Consider the following 10,816-nt stretch of genomic DNA (forward strand, 5'->3'; position numbering starts at 1 on the left):
TAAGCACATGGTGGTTGTGATATTGTGATTTTTATAATAAGAAATATATTTGTTACTGGCACAAAACTCCTCAAACCCGTGGAATTTCCTGTGATGAGAGTAATAAAGTTGTCTTGTTATGTTCATGAGGGGACTTGTGGAAAACACCTAAGGATGTGGGTTGGTTACAAGTGGAACCAACCACTTGATTAGAGGGCTGGAAATTCTAGTCCCACCCCAACGTCCAGGGAAGAGAGAGGAGCTGGAGATCAAGTTCCATCACCAATGGCCAATGATGGAATCATCGTGCCTATGTGATGAAGCCTCCATAAAAACTCAAAAGGACAGTTTCAGAGAGGTTCCAGGTTAATGAACACGTGGAGAGAAGTGTGGTCTGAGAAGCATGGAAGCTCCATGCCCTTTTCCCATACCTTGCTCTATGCATCTTTTCCATCTGGCTGTTTCTGAGTTATATCCTTTCATAATAAACCAGTAACCTAGAAAGAAAAATGTTTCTTTGAATCCTGTGATACACTCTAGCAAATTAATTGAACCAGAGGAGGTCATGGGAAACACCAATCTATAGTTGTTTGGTCAGAAGCCATAGGTGATGATCTGGATTTGCAATTAGCATGGGGTGGGGAGTCTTGTAGGACTTAACTTATGGAATCTGATGTTATCTCCAGGTAGGTACTGTCAGAATTGAATTGAATTGTAGAAAACTGAGCTGCAGGCAGATAATTGGTTGGTATGGGGAAAACTCCCCCATATCAGAATTGATGAACTGAATCTTAGTAGTCCTCACAGGGCCCCCTTCACTGCTACAACACTGGAGGAGTAGAATGAAGAAGGAAGCGTGTCTTACCTTCTCAGGATAAGTTACACAAGCTTTTTCTTTTAAACAATATTTATTTATAATTTGAGATGTTTATGTTAATTAAGACGTATATATTGATCATTTTGCTGTTTTTGAGATATAATTGACATAGCATTAGTCTCAGATGTACAACATAATGAATTGACATATGTATATATTGTGAAATGATTACCAGAATAAGTTTAGTTAACATCCCTCACCACACATAGTTACAAATTTTTTGTGATTAGAGTTTTTAAGTTTCCTTCTCTTAGAAGCTTTTAAATATACAATTCAGTATTGTTAACTATATTCACTATGTTGTACATTACATCCCCAGCATTTATCTTAAAACTGGAACTTTGTATCTTTTGACTGCCTGCATTCATTTCACCGCCATCTCCTCCTTACTAATAACAACCATTAATCTGTTTTGTGTGTCTATGAGTTCATTTTGTTAGATTCCACATATAAGTGAGATCACACAGTATTTGTCTCTCTCTGATTTATTTCACTTAGCGTAATGCCTTCAAGGTCCATCCATGATGTTGCAAGTGGCAAGAAGTTTCATTTTTATGGCTGAGTAGTATTCCATTATGTGTGCATATATAGGAGGTGTGATCAAACAATATGGTGAATGTTTAAATTAAAAAATTTGATTATAGTAAAAAACACATTGCTATTAATTCCCCTCAAAATACTCTCTTCAAAATACTCGCTTCAAACATACTTATCCCATCGTTCTTACTACTTTCTGAAGCAGTTCTGGAAGTCCTCTTTTGTGAGTGTCTTTAGTAGTGCTGTTGTGGCTGCCTCAATGTCTTGCCTGAATCAATTCAAAACGTTTACCTTTCATGTTCATTTTGACTTTGAGGAAGAGCCAGAAGTTGCACAGTGCCAGATCTGGTGAATAAAGTGGAGGATCACACATTGTAATGTTTTTGTTTGACAGAAATTGCTGTACCAGAAGCGATATATGACACGGAGCCTTTCCGTTGTGAGCATAGAATATGGTGAATGCTGCTGCCGAGTGCCATCCAATGGAAAGGCAGGAATCTTTAATACTGGAAGCAGTTTGTCGAACCTTAGTGACAGTGTGTGATAAGTTTCCAGTTGTTCAGTGCAGTCAGTTGGGTGTGAGCTACGGTTGACAGAAGGTGTGTTTTAAAGTATGTCATAAATCATCCTCCATCATGACAATGCTCCATGTCACACATAGCTTCTGGTAGGGGATTAATAGCAGTGTGCCTTTTACTGTAAGAAAGATTCACTTCAGCTTTAAGGACACATACAGACTGAAAGTGAAGGGACAGAAAAACATATTCATGCAATATATATAATATTCAAACAAGCTTTTTGTCCCTTTCTCTTCTGGGATTATTGCTATAATGTGAATATTGTTCTGCTTGGTGTTGTCTCTTAAGTCCCTGAAGCTCTCTCCACTTTTTCATTCTTTTATCTTTTTGTTCCACTGATTGAATGAATTATAGTGCCCTGTCTTTGAATTTACGGATCCCTTATTCCTTTTGTGTAGCCTGCTGTTGAATCCTTTTATTGAAATTTTCAGTTTAGTTATTGTATTTTTCAGCTCTGTGATTTTTCTTTGGTACTTTCTATATTTTCTCTTTTTATTGATTTCTCACTTTGTTCATGTATTGTTCTTCTGACCTCAGTGAGCAACTTTATAACCATTATTTTGAACTCTTTATCAGGTAAATCACTTATCTTTGTTTTATTAAGGTCTTTTTCTGGGTTTTTAGCTTATTGTTTCATTTGGAACATACTGCCCCCCCCCCCAATCCCTTTTTCCCCATTTCCCTTGACTGTGTGTCAGTTTTTATGCATTAGATGAAATGGCCACCTCTTCAAGTCTTGAAGGAGTAGCCCCTTGTAAGAGATAAATCTTATTGTTCAACCTTGTCCTAGCTCTTAGTTGTCTCTCAAAACTTTGCTATTGTCCAAGCAGCCAGATTTGTGCTTTGTGCTTAGTGGTTCCCTGTAGTTGAGAGTGTGCCAAGACTTGTCAGCTTCCCAAAGCAGAAGATCTCAGTCAGCACTTAGGTATTGTCCGATTGAAAGCTCGGCCCTCAGGCAGAAACTTTAAAATATGCCAATATACATCTTTCAGGGGAAGATTGGAAGCTGGGCATTTTTGTCTGTTCCCCCTGCACTGAGCCCTGGAGGGATAGCTAGTTAAGAACTGTTTCTTTGTTTGCTACCATCTTGCTGAATCTGTGTATACAAGCCCCGCAGTCCACCAGATTCTCAGGGATGTGTCCTCTTTAGAGGCAGCCAGAAAAGCTGGGGCACCACATGTGTTTGTACAAGCTCCTTTCTCTGGCAACCTGGGGTGGGGCAGAAGGAGAACAAAAAGATGGCACCCACTGACCTCCCCAATCTCTGGAGAGGTTTGCAGCCAGCCCCTAGATATACGTTAAATTAAAAGCAAGCCCCTAAATATATATTAAATTACAAGGCCACAACTTTCAAGATCTGCAGATAGGCCTATTTCATGGAAAGACTGGACATTTCAGTGTGCTGCCTGTGTGCTGTGCTTTGGGGGGATAGCCGGTTAAGAACTGTTTCTCTGTTTATTACAGTCCTGTAGGACCTGTGAATGTAAGTCCTGCTGGCCACCAGAGCCAGATCAGGGGGTGTGCCCCCTTGGCTGCAACAGCAAAAGCCAGGGTGCCAGACATGTGAACAAGCTCCTTTCCAAGATCTGGGGCAAGGCAGATGGAAAATACAAAGATGGTGCCCACCAGCCTATGCTGTCTCTGGAGAGGATTGCAGTCTGTTCCTAGATGTGTGTTAAATTAGAATCCTGCTCCTCAGGCCATAGCTTTTAAAATCTGCTGATAGGCTTCTTTCATGAAAAGGCTGGGCATTTATTTTTGCCTCTGCTATGGGCCCTGGGGGGTGGATAGTTACATTGAGTCTGCAGGAGCCTGTTAAGAACTCTTTCTTAGTTTTCTATAGCAATTTGGGTCTTGTGGACTCGAGCCCCCTTGGTTTTCAGAGCTAGATGTTTTAGGGGTCTGGGTCTCAGGTGGAAGTCTTAAAAGTTGGGGCACCAGATGTGGAATCCAAACCCTTAGCTCCTCAGGGAGAAGCTCAGAGTTGTGTTTCCTCCAGGCTGTGTATCCCTGTGCTAGGGGTGGGGTTTATGACAAACTTGTATCTCAGCCTCTGCTGCCTGGTTCAATGTGGGCTTTTTTTTTGTTCATCCAAAGAGTCGCTCGAGTTGTTTCTGGATTTCTTTCAGAGGAAATTGTTTCGTATGTAGCTATAGATTTGGTGTGTCCATATGAGTAGGGGAGTTCAGGAGCTTCTTTTGTTGCCATCTGGAATGGAACTGCAAAAGCTTTCTTAACCCTCTTCCTCCCACGCCTTATTTTTTTAAAAAATCTTAATCCAAGACTTTACTTCTGTTTTCAAACTGTTCCATGTCTCATCTCTAAGAACAACCATTTCTTAATGCATCTATTTTTCCCCACTGAGCTCTTTGCCCCATGGAAATCAACTAGCTGGGATGGAGAATGGGGCCAACACTGCTGGTTACCTGAAAAACAGCCATCCTTGCTCTTCTCTCCCCTCCTAGAACCCTGATTTTGTTCTCCATTCTTGTCCTTCAGGGAAGAATGAGTTCCCCCTTTAACCCCCAGGCCTAAGTCAAAATAAGTCTAAGACTTACACCCTAAGCCACTGGTTCTGTATTCTAACCGCACGTTGAAACTATCGCAGGAGCTTTAAAAATCCCACCAACCCCACAGGAGGCTCCAGGGCACCCTCAGGAGCTGTAGCTTGGCTTTCATTTCCCTTGTCAAGTGATTGTTTTTAGGTAAGCTCATGTTATGCTAAACTGGCCAATGGGTTATGAAGATATGAGGCTGGGAAGCTTCCGGGAAGGTGTTCCACATTAAAAAAAAGTCCTGATTCAGGGATGTTCTTTTTCTGTCTCTGGAAGTTGTTTTCTTCCTCTGACTCCATGTGAAGGAGCTTTGTTTAGTAATTGATCTGTGGACACGGTCTCATGTACTCCTCACACTACCCTCTGAGGTATTGAAAGTCGTGGTGTGGAATTAACCCCTGGTCATTCACAAAAGATGAAAGCGTTCACAGACTCTACAAAGGACGTTTTTTATTTAAGTTAGGGCAGAGAGAGAATGCCCGCCAAACACGGTGGCGGCCTCAGGTAGGAAGGAGAGAAACACTGGTGGGTGGGTGGGTCACCGGGGCAGAGTCCAGGTCTGAGATGGACAGCTGCACTAACTTTAGGTTAGTTTCTTCTTCTGTAGGAAAGGGGGAGTTGGTTAGGTAGGTTTGAGGGCTGACATCCTTCCTGGGGTCTGGTCTGTTTGAAGACGATGTTACCTTAGGACTCAGACTCTGCCATAGCGGCCTGGGACTTTAATGCGTCACCAGTAAAAACTGCAAGAAGTTGTAAATTGGATTTCAGTATCCGGGCGCCTGAGGATTAAGAAATTGTTCTTTTCCAGGTTAGGATGTTGTTAATTAACAAGGTATGGGTAGCCTTGAAAAACGGAATAAACAGAGTTCTTCAGTTAATCAGTGAGGGGAGAAACAAAGAGAAAACAGGTGAATATCAGGATGGATCAAATTGCAAACAAACTAAGCCTAATTACAGGTGGCTAGATAGCAAGCTATGCAGTGAGTTAAACTGCAAACTAGCTAAATCTAACTGTGTTATTGGTTCCCTGAATTTCACCCTTACATTTAGTAGTTTGATTTTCATTATCCCTATTTCACAGATGAGGAAACTAAAGTTCACAGATATTTCAATACTTTCTCCCCAATGATGATAGCTAATAAAGGCAGAACCAGGATGAACCCAGCTCAGCCTGGCTCCAAAGACCATGATTTTCTCACTATTCCCAGCAGTGTGCTGATACGCTGTCAAAAATAAATAAACAAACAAATAAATGAATAAGGTAAAATTAAAGAAATAGAAATTAAAGAAACAAAAACAAGCCAGATTTGTAGCATTTGCCAATTTTCATGGTGTAAATATTCTTACCACGGCCAGTGTGAAGCTACCATCATGAGCTCACTGAACACCAACGTGGAAAGAGATGTGCACAGTTGGTTCTTATGAGCCGGTGCGAGCTAGCTCCAGCAAAACACTAGAAAATGGGTCAGGGCTCAAACCCAGCCTTTGATTCTAAGAACCACGTTTCTCCCCAACCTCCCAAACAGAGCTGTCTCTTAATGTATCTATCTCCTCAGAGCACATCTTTGCACTGGAGTTCTGCCTTGTTAGGGAGGATGCTTAGCTCTTATTCCTAGAAGGCAGTTAAGCACGATGAGGGACAAATCATAGGGGTGAACTTCAGAGGTTTCCTAATGCCTTCAGGATGCTAATGATGCAGACAGGAGTCCCAGAGGACTATTTATCATTCTCCATGATGGTGGGCCAAGAGATCCTTTACCATTTGCTTTATCTCTTTGCCATTTGAGCTGCTTACAGATTCCTGACTGTGTGGTACAGCGAGAGCAGCAGGGGCCCGGGCATGTGGCCAGTGGAAACATTATGGTGAGCCAACTCCGGGCCTTCCCCAGTGGACCAGGGCAAGCAGCACACTTACTGCGTGCTGGCTTAGTCCACTTCAGACAGTGGCAATGACAGTCTCTCAGGGTTGGAAGGGACCCCTCTGATTATCCAGTCTGACTTCTGTCTATCATCCCGAGGGCTGTAGACTGAAGACGTCCAGTGATGGTGAACTCCTTCCTTTCCAAGGAAGTTGATTCCACATTTGAGTACCTTTGTGCAAAGTTCATTTTCTATACTAAAATAAATTCTGCAAACTTGTTTCATCCTGACATCATTCTGGTTCTAAACCTGGGAGCTGTAAATGACCAGACTAATCTGTCTCCTTATGGCAGGCATATTAGTCAGGATAGCCTAGGTTATGCAGCAGTGACGAACAACTGCCATAATATCAGCAGCAATAAACAACAGTAATAAAAATGGTAACAGTTCTTGCTCATGAAAAATGTTCATCAAGTGTTGGTTGAGCATGTGGCTCATGTTAACACAAGGACACAGGCTGTCGGAGCCCAGTCGTCATCTCTCAACATGACCATTCTCTGGAGGATAAAAAGAGTTCCTCGGCAGCACTGAAATGTTCTAGCTTTCAAGTATTGTACATAATTCTGCTCTTGTTGGCTAGGACTATTCAAGTGGCCTTACTTATGCTTAACGGGACCACAAAGGGGCTCTTACTACATGCCCAGGAGTCAGAGAGCTAGAAATATTTGCAGCTCAGCCTTAAACACAACCACAAAATAGCTTTACATGTATTTGAATATAGCTAGAACGTCATCCTGCTTTTTCTTCTCAGGCTAACCCCCAGCTCACCTCCTCATTTACAGTGTTACGTGCTTCTTGCTCCCTTCATCACCCATTTTACCCTCCTCTGGTCACGATAGAACTTTGTATCTCTCTGTGATCATGTCTAGAGTTTGGTTTTTCCAGGACAGTCTAATTATGGATCATGTCCCTCATCGGAGGCACCATGGTGAGAATTCTGAAGACTAAGATTGCAATTTTATTATTTTTTTGGTGTCCACAGCCAAAAAAGAGAGGACTATGACTGTCTTGCTGTGTAGTGTCCCCGTTATTTGGCAAAAGTTCTGATAAATCTTAGTATTTGTTGGATAGATACGTATGTTGAATTTACTCTGTACCTGTGCCTAATTTTTTACTCATGCTGTCAAGTCTTGTCACCTCCATCTTGTCCTGATATAATTAGCTTTATCAGACTCAAGTACAGGTTATATATATTTCTTAAATTTGTTCCAGCATAGAGTTGTGAAAGAATACTATTTTTGGAGTCAAAAGTGTATATTTGACACTCAGCTCTGATTATATCATTCAACAGCACATATTTCTTAAGTACCTACAGTGTGACAGGTGCCTTGGATACAATTATGAGAAAGACAAGTCCACCAGGCCACCTTACCCTTGAGTGGGTTAATTTGGGCAAAAAAAATATACCATCTCTAGATTAGCATGTATGTTTCATGTATTTTCTTTTTTACTATGGTTTTCCCAGGATACCTGGCATATAGTTTGTGCTCAATAAGTATTAATGAGTGAATGGATCGCTAAGCTCCAGTTTGTTCTTTATCAGAATCTCCTAGGAGGGCATGTGTAGTTTGGAAACAGAGTAGTACATTGTCCCATTGTCTCATTTTTATTTTTAGTCTTGATGTTGATTGTTTGAAATCTAAAATAAGATTAAAGGAAGACATGAAATGTGTCTGTTAACCTCAGGGGATGAAGGGTTACCCAAGGTTGCATAACACAATTCTAGATTGATACCGATCTGTTAATCACCATACTTTAGGGACCATTGTTCACTGAATCCAACTTGGCCACAAGGAAGTGAGGCTTTGTCTTGTATGTTGCTGAAGCTCAGCTATGCAAAACCTATCACGTCTCCCTGGTCAACCAGTCTACTAACCAAACAAGAAAACCTAATTAGACTTTCCAGGCTTGTTTTTATGAACCGTTGCACAGTCCTTATGATCGATGCCCCTTCTGGTGCTCAGAAATTACTGCTTAGCTAATTTTGTTCTGCAATGTTGCCTGTATTTACCTGAATACTTTATACAATCTCTTTATCTACCTTGGGCTACACAATTCATTGTAACCTTTTCATCTTGAAAATCACTTTCTTTGAGGGGAAAAAAGAAAAGCAGAGTTGAGGAATACTGCTTTCTCTTTCATTCACAAGTACTCTTGCAAGAAGAGGGCTTTATCTTTTTCATGATCTTAACTTTAGAAAGCATTTTTCCTTTCTAACTTTAGAAAGCATTGTTCCATACGAACAAGCATGAGAAATATGAAAGGCAACCACGTGTGAGAAAGTGCATGTGATTTTAGGACAAGTGTGTGTGAGCCTAAGGGTAATTTGGGATTGAGAGAGCATTCAAGAGAGGGTGAGTGGGTGTGCTGGTGTGTGAAGGTTGCACAGAGGTGGACAAGGAGGCGATCTGAATGACGGAGGCTTTCTGTGTGGTGAGAGTAGTATGGGGTTGACATCTGCAGGTGGAGGCTGATCAACCGTATCTCTCTGCTCTACCTTTAGTCGTGAGAACTCAGGCTGGAAGAACTTGAGGGATTATCCAGATTATTTCTGACACTGTCGGGTCAAATGACTACTAGACTAGCCCTAGTTTCTAACTTGAACTGTCTCCAAAGAAGATTCCTCTCTCAACCTCTGCAACCCACTTGAACGTTCAACGCCACAATCTTCACTTTGTCTAGCCTAAATTCTTCTAGCTCTGGCCCAAACCCTGAGAAGAATGAAATCTCTGTGAGGTGAGAACTGCCCCGGTGGCATGAGAAAGGCAGCTCTGGGTGGTCTGGAAGGGCTATTGCGTGAGGACAGGGGTGCTATGGCCCAGTGTTTGGTAATCCATAGGACTTACAGGGTCTCTCATTTTATTAGAAAACTTCCCAGATATCTTTACGTAGGTTGAAAAGGCCCATTGGTTCTATTGTTGGCTTCAAACCCTTAGGCATGCCAGGACTCAGTGAGCTTGTTGAGCACATAGTCTTCTCTTTTCTGAACTGTCCACAGGCATGTTGAGTGTCTGGAAGGTGTGCAGGAGGCACCGGGGTTGGGATGTGGTCTCTGTGTTATTTGGTCAGAAGTAAATTAAATGTACCTTCCAGTTAAACCTGGCAGAACAAAAACATTCCTGAAATGCTTGAGAAAAGATCCATTTTAGGGAAAACCATGGATATTTCTTGGCCTCTCACTTTTAGGTTGAGCAGTACAGTTTCAAGCTTATTATTGATCTGCATGTCAATCAGGTCAGGATGGACTCAAAACTTCCTAGAAGAAGTTTTTAAAAGAGTCTCCTGAGCAATCACCGCAGCCAATTGTTTAGAAAAGTAAACCACCTCCAACTTGGAGCTGGCACAGCGTTCCCACCAGGTGAGATGGGCCGCATGAAGAGTGTAGCACTCTGTCCATTTTGTGCGAGCCATCTCACACAAATTTCCCTTGGTTCACCGGAATAGCTGACAATAATAACTGCTAACATTGAGCATTTTCTATGTCTCAGGCATGGGATAGGTGCTTGACATAGACTATCACTGCTGATGCCTGCTGTAATAACACAAGGTGGGTGGGTGTAATCTCACTCCCATTTTACAAATAAGAACATTGAAATCTGAGGAAAATCTGCCTTTTCCCAAGCCCACATGGTAAATGGCAGACTCAGTGCACAGGTCTGCGTTCTACTCACCAGTGCTCTTAACCCCTGTGATGTGTTGCCTCCCTGAACCACGGTGGGCAGTGCAGGGAGCGTTGTTTTCATAGGCAGTGAATGCCAGGGCACAAGCTGAAGGTGTAGAATACATGGGAGAAATACAATGGTGGCTGTTATTTCTGAACTCTAAAAGAGCCTATAAAATAAATATGCAAATTGGGACTTTATGTCACCTTGGTGATTGGAAAACTAGCTAATATGACAGATTATGCTCGGAAAATCCAATGGTAGAGGAGAGAGTACAGAACTGACTTGTACTGGGGAACAGTGAGGAGGGGGAACAGAGAGAACAACTGACGGGAGTGGAGGTGATTGTGGCTGGGGCAGCCTGGGACAGGATGAAGCTGAGGGTGGCACTCTTAGCTTTGGTTCTGATTCAACACAGGAAGGAAGGGAGAGTACAAAGCCCCATTTATAGCTGCACTCTGGCCGGCTCTGTCCAACACGCAACTCAGTTCAGAGGAACTTAAGACCACAGGGCTTGTTTCCCTTGCAACTGTCTCAGACTGTATCTGAGTCTTATCCTCAGATGACGTCAAATGAGAAGTGCCAGGACCCAGTGTGACTCTGAGCCAAGGGCAAGCACAGTGGGCTTGTCTAGTCATTTTAAAGTCAACACAGCCAGATTAAGCAATCATGATGACCAAAGCTGGAATAAAGAAGACACAAAGCTTT

This window comes from Rhinolophus ferrumequinum, chromosome 6 (assembly GCF_004115265.2).
Source record: "Rhinolophus ferrumequinum isolate MPI-CBG mRhiFer1 chromosome 6, mRhiFer1_v1.p, whole genome shotgun sequence".
Classification (NCBI taxonomy): Eukaryota; Metazoa; Chordata; class Mammalia; order Chiroptera; family Rhinolophidae; genus Rhinolophus; species Rhinolophus ferrumequinum.